This window comes from Pinus tabuliformis, chromosome 9 (assembly GCF_031772625.1).
Source record: "Pinus tabuliformis cultivar Carrire ecotype Pingquan chromosome 9, CPIR1, whole genome shotgun sequence".
Lineage (NCBI taxonomy): Eukaryota > Viridiplantae > Streptophyta > Pinopsida > Pinales > Pinaceae > Pinus > Pinus tabuliformis.
The window spans coordinates 966,908,742-966,926,809 of NC_142307.1; the positions used below are offsets into that span (position 1 = coordinate 966,908,742).

Sequence of the window (18,068 nt, forward strand, 5' to 3'; positions counted from 1 at the left end):
GGGCCGGTTCCAAAAGGGGATACTTATATTGATTAAACAAGTGGGGGCTTTGTATTATAGGACCTCCTGGAATAGCCATAAACAAATTTGGTGGGGCTAATAGAGAAGGCCTTAATGTTTCAGAGCTTAGAAGAGGAAGTGGGTCACCAAAATGTGACCATTCTCATGCCCCATGATTCTTGCTTCGAAGGATCAATGCAAGAGAGATTTAGGGTGTTCCTTCTGGAGGTTAGGAACTTGAAGCTCCTATAAAGATTAATCAAAATCCATGTCATTCCTCGACGTTTCATAGCCAAGAAGTGGCCGGCAACAACGATCTTATTTATGGCTCTCTCTATGGATTTTTTGCACCTCTAGACATCGGGAAACAAGCTCAAGGTCGGATTTATCATGACGGTGGCTTCCAACACCATTATTAAGAGTGATGATGATGTCCATGGCGTCATTTTGTTCATCATTCCAAAGATCATACAACAACCTTTCGATGAATGGAGGAAGAAGAACGAGGATAATTTAGCACCTCAACATTGTTCAAAGTGCCACATGGTAAAAAATGGTTTGATGGAGGAAAACAAAAATGGATGGATCTTATTGGTTGGGATGAATAGTGTCTACCCATCCCAATCTTGCAGAGAGACACCTTATATGTGATAAGTTTCAATGAATGGACACTTCAACCAATAGATTAAATATTTAATGGAGGAATAGGCAATGGAGTATCGTAAAAGTCAAAGTCACCTTAAGATAACACATGTATTTCACTAACTAAATCAATTCCACTTCAAAACGTTGTTTACAAATTGTAAATTAAGCATACAATAATATTTAATGAAGGAAAGGACAATAGATTTGTTTAAAAATCACTTCAGACCACACGTAAGTATTTCACCAACTAAATCAATTTAGATGTTGTGTGCTTAGTGTTGTATAGGGGTTGTATAAACTATTAAGTAAATAAATGCAGAATATAGGTGTATTCCTTGATCATCACAAACTAATGGTGCTCCTTTTAAAGGCTGAAAATTTGATATGAGTGGCCACTTATTCATGGTTTTTTTGACACACAATTCTTTCCCCTTTGATCAACTTTTAATACACAAACAGTTGGGTAGATTATTACATATTACTCACCCTTTCTTATTGCTCAAATGTGATAGAAAACAAATCCCAATGCCAAGTGTCTATGTTGCGACAAATGTTTCTCTTACAAAATATTTTTAGAAGCATGACAGTTAAAGGAAAGTGGAGCCCACTGTGAGTTGTTTATGCCCTCCTATATATTATGCTTCATTGTAATGTTTATGAATTTTAATGTTTTGCAATAGGAAACTTTCCTAGCGGTGTAATCTTATATTTCATTTTACACAATAGTTATGGAAGAAGTAAAGGGAAGTTGTTGCAAGGGTCTAACAAATTTTTTTGAGAAATCAAATCCAACTTTGGCTATGATATCTGTTCAATTTGGGTTTGTTGGGATGAATATAATCTCAAAAGCAGCTCTAAATCAAGGAATGTCTCACTTTGTTTTGGTAGTCTACAGACATGTTGTGGCCACACTAGTATTAGTGCCTTTTGCATATGATTTGGAAAGGTACATGCAAAATATTACAATTGTGCATATTGAACATAACTGCTAAGATTCTATGGAAATGGTTCATATTATTTTTATGTGCTCATAACTTTTTTTTCATTTGTTGCAGGAAGACCAGGCCAGTTTTCACATTTTGAGTATTCACTGAGATTTTTCTCAGTGCTTTGTTTGGGTAATACTTCATAAAATTAATCATCCTATTTATGTGAATAACCCATTGTTTTTAAGATTAATTATGTGCTTTATCTATGTATAGGTTGACTTATGAATATGAATTTCTATCATGCAACTCTTCGTTATACCTCAGCCACGTTTGCATGTGCTCTAAGCAACATGGTATTTGTTGTGACTTTTCTCTTGGCTATTCCTTTCGAGTAATCCTCTGAAGATCACTCACAATATGCAAGTATGCCATTAACTAATCAGTCCCCATTTTCATTATCTGAAACAAAATCTCTGAATCTGTCACAGGCTGGAAAGAGTTGGGATAAGAAGCTTGGCTGGTCAAGCAAAGGTACTGGGGACCTTAATCTGCGTGGGTGGGGCTATGCTCATGACATTATACAAAGGAATACCAATAACCCTATGGTCATCACCTTTCGATTTCAGACAAGGTAAAGGCAATGATAATGGATCGGATTCTGAGAATTTGACGAAGGGCTCATTGTTACTTGTCACCAGTTGCATTAGTTGGTCATCTTGGTTTATTATATAGGTAAAGTTATTTATGTTTGTATATATGTATTTGTTGCAGGTTTTAACCCCGCACAAAAATTACCTGCATACGAATTCTAAAACACAGAAAATGAACAATGTGAGAGCATAACACATAAAACACATATACACAGAGATTTTACCCTAGATCCCAAAACCGGGACTACTAGCTTGATTTTTCATTATGTTCCTTTCAATGTTACAATACATATTTATACATGCCGAAAACCATCGCGTCCAAAACCATGGACTGAAAACCATCGCATCCAAAACCATGGACTGAAAACCATCACGTCCAAAACCATGTGGGACAAATCATGAAGAAAACCATAGGTAGGTCCGCCCAACCTAATATAGGGTCCAAAAACAAAATTTTCCGGGGCGCTGCCCCAGACCCCATAGAGTGGGGTTACCTACACCCCTCAAACCCCTTGTGACCCCCCTGCTACGCAATCGGTGCAACAAAGGGGGGGCTCCGACCCCCTTCTAACCCCCCGGTTAACTACGTGGGCTAGTCGTGGAAAGAATATAACACAACCCAACATTCTCCCACTTGTTGCTTTCTTTCCACAGGGGGCCACAAGAGAGCTTAGTCATTTATCCAGCCCTGCAATGCCCATTGTTTCTCTACACCAAGAGAACTTCTCAGAGCTCATAGATTTTGTCAATGCATCTATAGTATTCTTCAAAGTGTCCACCTTTACCAGCAACACCTTTTTGTCTTCTATCATATCCCTCACAAAGTGATACTGAACATCAATTTCCTTTGTATTTTAATGATATGCAAGGTTCTTTGCCAAGAAAAATGCACTTTGGTTGTCCTAGTCTATCCTTATAGCTCCCTGTACTAACCCCATACTTTAACACAATCTTTGCAACCAAACTTCTTCCTTGCTTGCATGAGTGGTTGCCATGTATTCTGCCTCTGTAGTTGATAGTGCCACTACAGATTGTTTCTTACTCATCCAACTGACTGCACCTCCAAATAGGTTAAACACATACCCACTTGTAGATCTTCTCTGATCCAGATATCCAGCCCAGTCTGCATCAACAAAGCCACGAATATCCAACACTCTGTCCAACATTGGTCTTCCTTGGTAGCACAAACCATAATCACTAGTGCCACGCAAATACCTGAAAACCCGCTTCACTATTGTCCAATGCTCCTTCCCTGGTTTTGACATAAACCTGCTCAATACTCCAACTGCATGTGCAATGTCTGGTCTAGTACATACCATCACATACATCAGGCTACTGACTGCACTTGCATATGGAACACGAGACATGTCCTCTTCCTCTTCTTGTGTCTTGGGACACTGTTCAGCAGATAACTTTACACCTACAAGAATAGGAACCTTCGCCGGTTTACTATCCTACATATTAAACCTCTGCAATATTGTCTCGACATACTTCCTATGATTTAACCAGAGCTTCCTCTTTGTATGATCTCTTTTAATTTCCATGCCCAAAATATAGTTTGCAGCACCAAGATATTTCATGTTAAATTTGGAGGACAAATGGGTCTTCAAATCCTAGATAATTTCTTTGTCATTTCCAACCAACCACATATCATCCACATACAAGACCAGATAAATAACACAGTCACCAATTAATTTAAAATAGACACAATGATCTGCTTTGCTTCTAGTGAATCCAAGTCCCCGTATAAATGTATCAAATTTTTGATACCACATCCTTGGTGACTATTTTAACCCATACAGAGACTTCTTTAACTTGCATACTTGTTATTTCTTACCCTTCACCGCAAAGCCTTCAGGTTGCTTCATATATATCTCCTCTTCAGAATCCCCATGAAGAAATGTTGTCTTCACATCCATTTTTTCTACCTCAAAATCAAAAGCAGCAATGACAGATAAAAGTAATCTAATAGAAGTTACCTTGGAAACAAGAGAAAAAATATCACCAAAATCAATTCCCGGCACCTGGGAATAACCTTTTGCTACCAACTGAGCTTTGTATTTCTCCACCTTTCCTTTTGCATTTGTCTTCTTCTTGAACACCCATTTGTTGCCAATGGGTTTCCTTCCAGCTGGCAACTCCACCAGATCCCAAGCCTCATTTTTTGTGCAAAGATGCCATTTCATCAACCATGGCCTCTTTCCAAAGTTTTCCATCCTCTGAATCTACTGCTTCCTTCACATTTCTGGGATCATCATCAGTAACAGATAAAGAAAAATTTGAACAAAAAGCATATGGACTATACCTTTCCGATTGCCTTCTTTCTCGAACTGATCTTCTCACACCCAGAGTTTGTGGCTCTTCATCTTTTGATTCATCCTCCACTGTAGAGTCTGATTCTTCCTCCTTTAGCTCAAACTCTATCTTCTCAGGTTCCTTTGGTTGGACTTCATGTTTAATAACATCTTTCACCTCTCTAAACACCACATCTCAGTTGTACACAACCTTCCTTGTTGTTGGGTTCCAAAGCTTATAACCCTTTAAGCCATCCTTATACCCAATAAAGATGCACTTTTCAGATTTACTATCCAACTTGGTTCGTTTCTCCTTTGGAACATGTACATATGCATCACATCCAAATACACTCAAATGTGAAAGAGAGGGTTTCTTACCAGTCCATACCTCTTATGGAGTCTTATCCTCCAATGCTGATAAAGGTGATCCGTTGACTAGCTAACATGTTGTCTCCACCGCCTCTGCCCAGAATTCTTGTCCTAACCTGACACCATTGAGCATGCTTCTTGCCCTTTCCATCAACGTCTTGTTCATTCTTTATGCAAATCCATTTTTCTGAGGTGTATATGGAGTAGTCTTTTGTCGTGCTATACCACACTTCTTACAGAATTCTTCAAAGTCCTTACTGCAAAACTCTCCACCGTTATCTATCCTCAACACCTTTATCTTCTTCTCTGTCTGGTTTTCCACCAAATCCTTAAATTCTTTAAACCTGTCAAAGACTTCATATTTCTTCTTAAGGAAATATATCCATGTATTCCTTGAGAAGTCATCTATAAATGATACGTAGTACACAGACTTACCCAGTGATGGAACCTTCACAGGTCCAAACACATCACTGTGCACAAGCTCTAATATCTGTTTCGCCCTCTTACCACAAGAGGGGAAACTCACCCGATTCTGCTTCCCATATACACGATTTTCACAGAAATCAAAATCCAGAGAGTTATTACTCATAACTTTACCATGAAGTATTCGAAGGCCCTTCTCTCCAATATGTCTAAGCCTTTGATGCCACAGCATGATTTCTCTCCAAAGACCACTAGATTTTTTGCTCCACTTTCAAGAACCACAAAACTGTTGCACCCATCAACAAAAGTGCTACCTTGCATCTTGTACAGAGTTCCAATCCGAACTCCCCACATCAATACCTGTACTTCCCGAACCATCTTGCAGGTATCCTTCTCGAGCACTGTTTTTACACCTGCATCATCCAGCTTGCTTACAGAAATTAGATTTATGGCCAATGCAGGAATATGTCGAACACCCGGAAGTGTCCTAACCCTTCCACCTTGTAACTTCAACTTTACTTTTCCGTGACCAATGATTCTAGCCTTCCTGCCATCCCCCAAGAAGACATCACCACCATCATATTTCTCATACTTGCATAACCACTCTCTATGGGGAGTGAAGTGAAAGGATGCACCTGAGTCAATCAACCATGCCTCATGATCTATATGTGTACTTGAAGAAGCCAAGTACACATCCCCACCTTCATCTTAGGTGGTTTTCGCCTCTACATAAGGAGCATCATCAGATCCCTTTCCTTTCTTGGGAGATTTAGATTTACAGTTCCTTTTTGTAGTGTCCTTCCTTTCTGCATTTCCAACACACCACCTTTACAGGTTTTCCTGGAGATTTAGATCTCCCTCTAGATTTAGATCTCCCACTCGATGACTTATTTTTGTTTCTGTTATGGGACCATCCTCGTACAGACAAGGAATCACCATTCTGGCTCTCCATATTTTTCTATCTAATCTCCTCCATTAACAAGGATGAGACTATTTCATCAAATTGCAAGGCAGTTGCATTGTTACCTATTGCAATAACCATAATATCCCACAAATCTGGTAGAGAACACAACAAACTGATGCACTTATCTTCATCTGAAATTTTAATATCAACAGATAATAATTGACTTACCATAGTATTAAATGCGTTCAGATCCTCTGTCACCGAGTCTCCATCTTTCATCCTCAGGTTATATAGCTTTTTCCGCAAGAACAGTTTATTCACCAGAGACTTAGATTGGTACAAAGTCCCTAACTTGTCCCACAAAGCCTTAGCAGTAGCTTCCCCTGATACATTCAATAATACTGAATCTGAGACACACAAACATATTGTGCTCTTTGCCTTCCAATCTAACTTCTTCCATTCTTCATCAAACACTCCCATTGGTTTAGTACCCATATCTACCGTGATCCACTGATCTTAATCCACCAACAGATCCTCCATCTTTATTTTCCACAACTCAAAACTTTGACCATTAAATTTCTCGATCTCTATCTTTCCACTGCTCGCCATCTTCTTTCACTACCAGAATCTATCCCACAGATCTCCCACTGAACAGGGTCTACCACAAGCCCAAGCGAAACCCCTCAGCAACAAAGGTGTCCCCTTGAAGCCAAAACAGCTATGATACCAAATGTAGGTTTTAACCCCATACAAAAATTACCTGCATACGAATTCTGAAACATAAAACATAAACAATGCGATAGAATAACACATAAAACACATATACACAGAGATATTGCCCTGGATCCCAAAACCGGGACTACCAGCTTGATTTTTCATTATGTTCCTTTCAATGTTATAATACATATTTATACATGCCGAAGCATCCAATACCATAGACAGAAAACCATCATGTCCAAAACCATGTGTGAAAAATCATTCACAAAACCATAGGTAGGTCCGCCCAATCTAATATAGGGTCCAAAAACAAAATTTTCCGGGGCTTTGCCCTGGACCCCATAGAGTGGGGTTACCTGCACCCCTCAAACCCCCTGCTACACAATCGACGCAACAAAGGGGGGGCTCCGCTCCCCTTTTAACCCCCCAGTTAACTACGTGGGCTAGTCGTGGAAAGAATATAACACAACCAAACATTTGTGTGGGGGTCGAAGGGGATGGTTAGGCCTAACTCTAACAAAGGTATTTTTTTAGTTGGTTACAGGCTAAACTTAGTAGAAGATATTCAGCTAATTATACTAGCACAACCCTAATGTGTTTTCTAGCCACTATACAGTCAACAGTCCTAACCCTAATTTTTTAATGAGATCATTCGTCTATGTGGGAAATTGGGTGGGATATCAAGATTATAACTTCAGTCTATTAAGTAAATTCAATGTTATACATATTGGTGATAATTGGTATATGAATTTAATGTTTGTGATAATAATGGTGTTAAGTTTTTGTTGAGTCTATGTAGGGAGTTGTGGCCTTGGTAATAATGTTTTGTATAATGACATGGTGTATTCAATGAAATGGGACACTATTTGTGACAATGTTTAGTCCATTGCTACTCATAATCATGGCAGTCATGAGCTCCATAATCCTTATGGAATTCAGGAACTTGAAGCTCCTGCACAGATTGATCAACATCCATGTCATTCCCTGGTGGGTCACAGTGGAGAAGTGGATGGCGACGGGGAGCTTCTTTAGAGCTCTCTTTATGTATTTTTTGCAGCTCTAGATGTCGGGAAACAGACTCAAGGTTGGATTTATCATGGTGGTGGCTCCCAACTCCGTTATCAAAATCGATGATGTCGTCCATGGCATCGATGCATTAATCATTCTAAAGATCATACAACAAGCTTTCAATGAATGGCCGAAGAATAACGAGGATAATTTGGCACCTCGATACTATTAAGAGTGCCACATGGGAAAAACTGGTTGGATGGAGGAAGGCGAAAATAGAGGGCTCGGATTAGCTGAGATGAACAATGTCTGCCCAATCCAACCTCGTAGAGACACCTTCCATGTAATTATTAGATATATTATTTAAGAGTTCATACTTTTTTATAAGTTTTATATTGATTTTATATAGAGAGAGTTATTAAAAAAAATTGAGTGTTTATTAATTATTAATTATGGATGATGAATTTATTTGGATTATGTGAAAAAGAAATTAAACATTGGATTTGTTTTTTAAATGATACTAATTTAGTATGAAAAAAAATTGATAAATTTTAAAGAAGTTTTAAAACAAGTGAAGATGTTACAAGAGAATGGTTTAATTAGTGTTATAACATTTTAATAGTAACCATTTTTTCCGTGTAACTAAATTATTAGTAATATTTAATAAATTTTTAGATTTGAAGGTGTGTATTTGAACAATTTTAAACATATATTTTTTAAAGGGTAAATAGCATACATTAAGGAAGCATAAGTAATGCATCAAGAAAGAAGATAATGGAATTATGTCGTGATCATGCATACTTAATGCATATGAAGAACTAGGATGTACTATAAGAATTTACTTATGCTTGGGAGTATGAGCTTAGAGGCTTTATTGTCAACATTATGACAAGATCGTCAAAATAGGAAGTAAGATTCAATCACATAATACACTAAATTGGCTGAAGTAATCTGAGGAAGTAAAGAAGACACTAGGATCAAATTAACAATAGAAGTACAAATCCCAAAAGAAAAGTACACATTAGATGAAGTCAAAATTGGAAGAAATAAGCATATATCTTAAAACAATATGCAACTATCCTAGAATGATAGTAAACCCATTATTAGAATGATAAGTAGGAAACATAAGTTTATTGACAAGGGGTTTTAAGAAGGAACAAAGTTTCTAAGTTTGGTCTCCAATGCCAGCGATATATATTTAATAAAATTACCTTATGGATGAAGGGAAAATAAGTAATTTACAAATTTTATAATGATAATATTGCAATCCTCATAACCATGATCAACCTAGAATAATGAGATGAAAATAAAAGACTAATAGATTGATACTTAAGGTGAGTAAGTGAAAGTTTAAAAAATGAGTATAAGGAATCAACAAGAAGTAGTATCCTATCTAGGATCATTATGGGAAATATTAATCTTAATTAACGTAGAACTCTTGAAGTATCTCATGAATGAATCACCCTGGGGTAAATGGTTATAGAATCATTGTAGTATTTCCATATAAGAATATGATAAGTACCAATATAAGAATGATACCAATTAAGAAGAGAATATTGTCAATAAATTTACATGGTTGTGATAATATTTTAGGCCATTTTTTAAGGAATTGTATAAAGTATGGTGACATTAGGTTAAAGTGGTAAAAAACCCATTTTTGCTTGTGATATGAAAATGAAGAAGTTAAAGAGGGAAGGGAACAAAAACTTTGCATAGAGGTAGTCAAAGAGTAGTGATTGTCAGTAAGGTGCCAATTTGAATCGAAACAACATGGAATGTAGTAAACAAACAAACAAAAAACATGGATTGTAGTAAATACTTGAGCAAATTCATGTATAATAATTAAAGGGTCCACTTCCTAAAATGGTAATATCTCTTGAGGAAATAGATTGAGTGAATTGGGCAATATGAATTATGATTAGGGCTAAAAGGTAAGGGTCATTATGATGGTCCATATAATTCTTAGATGTCAAGATATAGAAATGTGAATTAAAATCACTTGCAATAGGCTAAGAATAGACCAAAGGTTTAAAGGTTTAAATGATAAAGGATAACAATTGAATTGTAAGAAGGAATGATGTTGGAAATTCTATAACAAGATATTGAGAAGGATTATCCGCAAATTGAAAAAGGAAAAGAGAACCAACTAATCTAGGATGTACTTGAATTATTTGCACTCATTGTTTCATGAGTGAAACGATATGTTGAGACTTCATATAGAGAAACTTATCAAGTTGTGTCATTATCATTGAAATAATTTATTTCCAAGGCACACCAAGAATATAAAACTTTTTGTGGATTGTAATGGTAGTAATGTTTCCAGTCTTCTCCAAAATGAGCATCACTCAACACAAACAGTAAATAATCTTGTCTTTCAGTATGCAAAGTTTTTCATGGCCATAATTCAAGTATCATTGTGGAAAAAACTTCCTACATCCCCTTTAAGGAACTCCTAGTTCAATCTAGTGAGCAATGGTATATCTACACACACACCTTTCAGTTTCAAACTTAGAAAGGAAAATATAGAGAACCACAATTAAAGAGTATGATTTAGTAATTAAAGACAACATTTTCCACTCAATGGCAAGATGGTCTATAAAGAAGAAGAGAGAGAGGAACAAAAAGTTAAATAAAGGACTATTGATTTCTCTGCAAAGTCTACACATAAGAGATTTAGTTACCTCCAGTTATAAGGAAAACAATCTTGATATGTAATTTGTTTTTACTTGATGTATTGCTTATTTATCTTTCTAGGTGGAAATTTTTGTTTCATTTTCACTTACAAGCCTCTAACATTACAAAGAATTTTATCCAAAATACATTTTAGCATATTTGCCTCAATTTTGAAGCCCTCTTGTAAGAGGCACAGAGTAAATGCTCTTTTATGTGTTGTAACTTTCAATTCTATGGCTCCTTGTTAAATCTTCATCTAATACAAAAGTACTCATTATTGTTAAAATAAATGGTAGTAGTGGTTCCAAGTGCTCGAAATTCTAGAGAAAAGATAGTATTTGACAAGCCCAAAGACGAAGCAAAAGAATCCTTAGTCGAACATGAAGAAGGGAGCATCCACAATAAAATATATCTAGTGGTATTGAGTTAGAATTATAATGAAACTAGCAAATATTTGCAAGGTCAAACAATGATAATTACCAAATGATGGATGAATCATAAGGGTTTAACCATCACTTCATGCAAGTATATTAGACATGACATAAAACTCAAACAATGATGACCTAGCTTTCCATGTGATTGGGTATAGTATTCATGGAATAGACAAACAATAGATTGAAGTGATGTAAGAACCATGGGTAATGATAAAAAAATATGTAGTATTGAGAATTAAATTTCATTGATAGTAAGGCTAGTAATAACCTAATGTTAAAATCACCTAATTTCCCTATGTGGGGAAGAATACATGACTAAAGATTAAGTTTCTAGGTGATGAGGCTTACTTGACATTTGATGATGCACTTGAATCAGGGAAATATATGAAAACTTGAGCATTTTGATATGGTGACTATACCAATCTTATACTTTCCAACTTACTTGTTGGAAAAAGAGGAAATGATTATTGAAAAATAATTAGTTTATTAATGAGAACCTGACACTCATTGTAGTGATCGAACCTAGATACTAGATGGATATTAAATGATATTATTGCATTAAATATAATGGCTAGTATTCATTGTTTATACAAGCTAATGAATTTTATTTTATTAATGAATCATGATAAAAACATTTATGATATTTTGTTGCTCTCCATGTGATATGTGTTGATATGATTATCAAATTTATGATGTTATGTTAACATGTAGTTCTATTTATTATGTGGATGTAATTTCATGTATTTGATATAGATATGTTGATGTTGATATGGTCTTCATGAAGTGTTAATGACAATGAAAACATGGAAAAACAATAATCTATTAGCTTAGAGGGTTTTATTGGAGGTACTTACATAATGTGTTTGAAGATGGCGTAAAAAGATGAAATGTAGGAAAATGGATTAAATTTATGAATATATAATTTGTATTTATAGAAATTGTGTTTAACTATGTGAATTTTGAGTTTTCCTAAGAGTGGTATGCTATTTTTCATGCAAAATATAATGCACATGTTTTTGTTAGTGAAACCTTTGAGTGCCTAAATGATGGAATATTGTTACAAAATTCTATAGAATTATAGAAAACATATTGTTCTTGTGCATTTTCAAAAATTATAATCTTAATTTTATATATTTTTTAAATTGTGAAAGTAATTGTATCCTTAAAATTACATGGCCTTTTGTTAGTGCAACCTAAGAGGGTATCAAGAGGGGAAATGAGGGAGAGAGGGACCTAGTGAGTGAGAGTCGAAAAGTGAGAGAGATATGGAAAGAGGATGGAGAAGGGAGAGAGAGGGAGATGGGGGTGGTGGGAGAGAATGTGTGGAAGGCACATAGGGGAAGAAAGAGATAGATTTGGAGGGGATTTTTTGTGAAGGAGGTAGGGATAAGGAGAGATATGAAGAAAGAGGAAGGAGAGGTAGAGGGAGGAGTGTGTGTGTGTGTGTGAGAGCGAGAGAGAGAGAGAGAGTGAGGGAGGGGGGAAAATGAAGTTGGCAGGGGGAGCTAGAGGTAGAGAGAGAGGGAAGAGGAGAGAGATAAAAAGTGATGTGGAGAGAGAGAGAGAGAGAGAGGGATAGGGGAGAGATAGAGGGAGAGGGAGGAAGGGAGTGAGGGAGGAGAGAGATAAGTATATAAAGGGGCGGAGAGATGGAGAGAAGAGGGTGCTACATGTCATTTTGTCACATTAGTCAAATGACCATTGATTTGGATCTTTCACTATCCATAAATGTGTTCCAAAGAATCCCCTTACAAGGGGAGAACCCAAACTATCACAAAGAGAATGAAATTCCTAGATCCCATGGCTCAAAATCATATTTTTGGATTCCTGTGCAGTTCCCTAGTTAATTTTTGCGCATACGCAAAAAAGTCCATTAGAAACTGCGCAAAAGTGCGCACTATCTTACACTATGGTCTGTGCACGTGATTTAACACATGTAAAAATAAAAAGTAAAGTCTAGAAGAATTGTTAGTCATATATTTCCCATCTAACAAGCTTACAATGGATGCTTAATCAGCTCTGATCCCCCCCATCATGGAGCTACCTCCCTCTCCTTGTGGAAACGCTATCCCACCATTAGTGGATCTCATCCCTTGGGAAATGGATCCCAAACTTCCTCTCCTTGGCCTATAAAGCTAACACAGGCCTGAGGATTGAGAAGGACTATTGGAAGTGGGCTTATGTTGCATAAATAAGGTTGGGAGGCTATTCATTCAAGAAGAGGGTTGGAGATTGTGGGAAAAGACTTGCAACATAAAGACTTCAAGGTTGTAAGTCTATTCTCCATTTTATTAATATAAAAGCATCTCAATTATATCTTTGTTGATACAATTTATGGTAGAAGAGAATGGTGGAAAGCTCTAAAATGGACTTCATTAGATATTTCGATTAAATGGTAAGTGAACTCTATCATATTGTTTGTTTCAGTCAATCATAATCTAGGGAAAGGTAGCAGTTCCTTGTTGTTGGTTACTAGATTTCTCTGAGGTCTTGGGAGATTGCTCTTGTCTGCAAGAGGTATAAGTTTTCTTAACAAATTAGCGACTCTACTGAGGATTCATCTCACTCTCCATTATTTTCCTTGTTTAAACTTTTAAACCTTTTATAGAAGTCCTCTCCAATTAAGAATCTGGATTTTAGGTTTTATTTGACTTTTTTTATTTTTTCCAAAATTTCCATTGTGCGCACTTTATCTTTAGGCATAGAGCGCACTTTTGTGCACTTTTCTTTCTGCAATAGTGCGTATGTGCGCTGGTTTTCTCTATGATCTGTGCACATACCTGAAATTTTTGCAAATTTTAGTTTTGTCCTCATCAAGTCCACAGTTTTTGGTTTTTCCTATTTAGCTACACTTTTCTGTAACTTCTTTGAGTCTCTGTCAGTCTGGCTGAGAGTTGTAAAAGGATTTTCTTGTGATTTTCTTGTTTTCCTAAATTAAAATAAGGTCTCATCCAATGAATGGTCGATCTATCAAAAGAGATATCAGTTGGTCATTACTTGATGTTTGTCTATCTTTTTTCTTTCGATCAGATCAAGTCTTGAGTTTAGTTTTCTCTTTTGTAAAAGATTGTTTTGTGAGTGAAAAGCAATTATTTACAAGAATGAGTATTGTTTGTGAAAAGTACTTCTTATGCTACTTTCAAAACAAAAAGTCATTTTCCTCTCGTTGCTGAAGTGTTTATGAGTTGTACTCTTTACTGCAAGTGAATTCTAAACATTAATTAGGGAAAATTCATTTTAGTGTTCATTGGTTTCTTCTTGCATTTTGCAAATTTTCGAGTGATTGTATGTTTAAAGAGAAATTTCTTGATTTTTTGTGTTATTGGGAAAAGTGAAAATTTTGAAGTTAATTTCAATATTTGGGTAATTCGAAATTGGATATCTACATTTTAGGAAAAGGGATATAGTGGGATTTAGAGTTTTTTACATTTCCGTTGAAAAAAATTAAAAGAATCTTTCCTTACTTCATATGGAAATTCATTGAAACAAAAAGATAACAGTTTTATTTTTGATTGCATTAGGATTTGTGTCAAGTCATAATTCCATCAGTTTCACGTCCATTACCTTTGAGTAAATAACAGCTCTTAAAATCAATGCTAATAAAATCAATCTAGAAATTTTTTATCTTAGGGATCTTTTCCACCTACATTAGATCAGGTTGTATGGATTTGGAATAGGGAAGTGAGTTAACTTTCCAAAGTTGCAAACAAACATTAGCATCTTGTGATAGGGAGAAAAATCCATTTACTACAATTTTTCTCTGGGAAGCTCCCCTTACAAAGGATTCAAGCACGATATCATATCGGACCCAATTGAGTGGTTAACCCCACTTCATTAGCTACAATAGAGCGATTTACACGTATTAAAAATGGTGTCAAAATGTACTTGGGAGTCACTTGGAAGTAAACCTAATATTAATCATGTTGAGGAACTTTCAAGGGGATTGAGCTTTGTTACTCTACCCTTACATCTACGTCTGATCTGCGACTGTCCCCCGAGGTTAAATTGTTTTACGTGGTAACCTTAGAGACCATAATCTTAGGGCTTTTACCTGAGGTGACAGCGGAGTGGAAATCTATGTCGTACCTGGAACAGACGTTGGCTAGACTGACTTAAAACTTTCTAAAGGGTATTCTTCATTCGAGATGGCATAATGAAGTTTACTTGCACCGGATCATGTACATTAAGCAAGTTGTCAGCATAACTAGTTCCACTCACTTTATCTATAGCCACTTTTCACTTTGATCTCTGCGACGTTGGGTTTCATCACCAACTAGTGATTTCACTGTGAAAAGCTTGTTTGCATGGTTTGAATTCTTAGATTTTTTTAGCGTGTGTTAATTGTTTTTTTTAACTTTTTAGAGATCTTAGGATTGGATTGGGAATATTGCTTGATTTTGTGATCAAAAATTCATCTTGGCTGATTCACCAAGGCAATCGTGTAGAACGCAAGGTAAACCCCTAAATATACACCTAGTTAATTGGAAAAGATAAAAAGTGAAAGGTCAAAATAAACAGGATTTGGAACCTCAGAACAACCTGAAACATCTAAATTTTTACAATCTTAAACAGTAGATACTAAAATGAATCCAATGCAAGAAGTAGAATCGAGCTTAGTTCATTCTGGACCAAAAATTACTGAAGTAGTTAAAACTGAATCTGATCCTGGTGAAGTTTGAGACACTGAACTAACCAAACCAAAAGAAGAATAACCTAAGTCTGGTCTTTCTCAACTTAAATCACCTTTGGATTTTATAGCTCCTACTCTTGCTCCACCTTCACCTCAAAGGAATTTGATAATTACGACTAGATTACCTCCTGGGTTAATTAGCATTGAAGATATTACTGGGAACAAGGAGGAAGAAACACCTCATACTCCAGTTACCACTAGTGAAACTTTTGATCCAAGAGTTTTTCCAAGAGTTCCTTTTGATCCTTTCCAACCTGATCCTTGGTATTCTACCCCTTTGAACTTTTTAGGTCCTAGTTTTCCACCTCACCGCATTCCTTTTTATTCACCGAGAAGAACCATGTCAGAAATTCCTATTGGAAGCCAACCTACTAGTTCATCTATGTTGACAATCTCCCCAGAATCATTGTTGTATGGTGGTCCGTTAGTTCCTCCTAGATACCAATCACTTACTAGGACATTTCCAGGAGCTACTCCTTCTCCTCAACCTTCTACTTGGTCATCTGGTTTATCTACAACTATTGTTTAGAGCATGGCATCCATGCCTGAAGCATTTATGTAATCATACCAATATGTTCACATGGTATTCGGTAACCTAGGTAACCCTCAAGCAACTCCAACTGGTATTTATTACCTGCCTGAGGGGCAACCACCATATCCTCCACCTGGAGGCCAACCTGTTGTCGGATCTTATTCTATGGTTGGAGGTCAGCCTTTTACTAGAAATTATGATGAGATACCTCAACTCGGTCTGGGTCAACCTATTATAACTCGACCTTTGATTGGCACTCCTTACCCTAGGACGAACACTATTTGGAACCCTACTTTTTCTCAAGAGTTTGCTCCAATTTCTCCACAAGTGCCATTTTATCAATGTGTTTAGACTACTGAAAATCTATTCCTCAAATACCTATTCCAAGTATTGTTGTCCCTGTCTAGCTGTCTGTTCATGGAATTCATCAAACAGTTTTCCAACAAACTATCCAAGGAATCCCTCAAACAGTTGTTCAATAACCATTTCAACAATATGTTTAGTAACCAATTCAACAACTTGTTAAAAGTGCACCTCAAATACCTGTTCAAACACTTGTTTCACAGTCAGTTCCACGTTCACCTCAGACACCTATCCCAGGAGTATTGCAAATGATAATTCAAGTTACCCCTTAAATACTTGTTCCACAAACTACATAGGCAATCCCTCAATCTTTTTCTTATCAAACTAGTCTTATCGTCCAGTCTACGCCACAGATTCCTATTGAACAACCTGGTATAGGAATAATGCAAGCACCTTTTCAAGGCTAAGCTTTCCAAAGCCCACCTTTTCAAGGACAAGTTTTTCAAAGTCCACCTTTCCAAGTTCAAGATTTCCAAAACAAACCTTTTCAAGGTCAATTTATCCAAAGTCAACCTGTTCAAATTTAATTTGTTCAAGGTCAATGTTTACAATCTTAACCTGTATATTGGAAATATTACTTAGGTCAAATGGGTCAAAGTCAACCATACCCTAGTCATACTTATCAAGTCCCTGTTCAACCTCAACCTGGTATGGTTCACCCTGGTTACCCTGGTGGAATCCCAATTCCAACTGCATAGGCTATTCCAGGATATCCTAGGTATCCTCCTCCAGGGGTTGGACTTAACCCGCAAGGTTATCAAACTTTACAACAAGATCCTAATGGCAGTTACCATTCATTGCAACCCTAGATTTACCATATTTATCCCAACTAACAAACGATCCTATTTATTATTATCCTTTTTGGCTGGCGATTCCCACCAAGTTACCAAGTGACATACCCAAATTTGAAGGAAAATTAGGAGAAGACCCATCCAATCATGTGATGACATATCATTTTTTGTGTTTATCGAATTCTTTAATTGATGGTTCTATCTGACTTTGCCTTTTCCAACGAACTTCGGCAGCCAAATGGTACATTGGGCTACCTCGCGCTTCTTTCCATAACTTTAACTCTCTAGAAAAAGTGTTTTTAACCAATTTCTAGCTACCGATTCGATATGATACTGGTACCAAACTATTGACTTCCTTAAAAAAATCAAAATCGACTCACATTTCCAATCTTATACATGAATGGAGATGTAGACTTCAATTAGTCAAAGTTTTTATTCTAGATCATAGTTTAGCTTAATGGTTTATGAATTCATTACTTCTTGTTATTACCAAGGATGTTTCTAAGGGAGGTGTCATGATGGAAGAGAAGATAATTTCTCGTGCCCCGTATCCAGACTTAGTCTATACTCAATCTAGCACCTTGTATGAGAAAATCCTGAATTTACTGCGCCCATCAATTTCGAATGATCAAAAAATTTCAACTCC

General features: G+C 36.4%; 1 pseudogene; it reads left to right on the plus strand.

Moving 5' to 3' along the window:
- The first annotated feature begins 1,373 nt into the window (after positions 1-1,373).
- Positions 1,374-18,068, plus strand: part of LOC149151946 (WAT1-related protein At5g07050-like) — a 52,086-nt pseudogene continuing 35,391 nt past the window's right edge.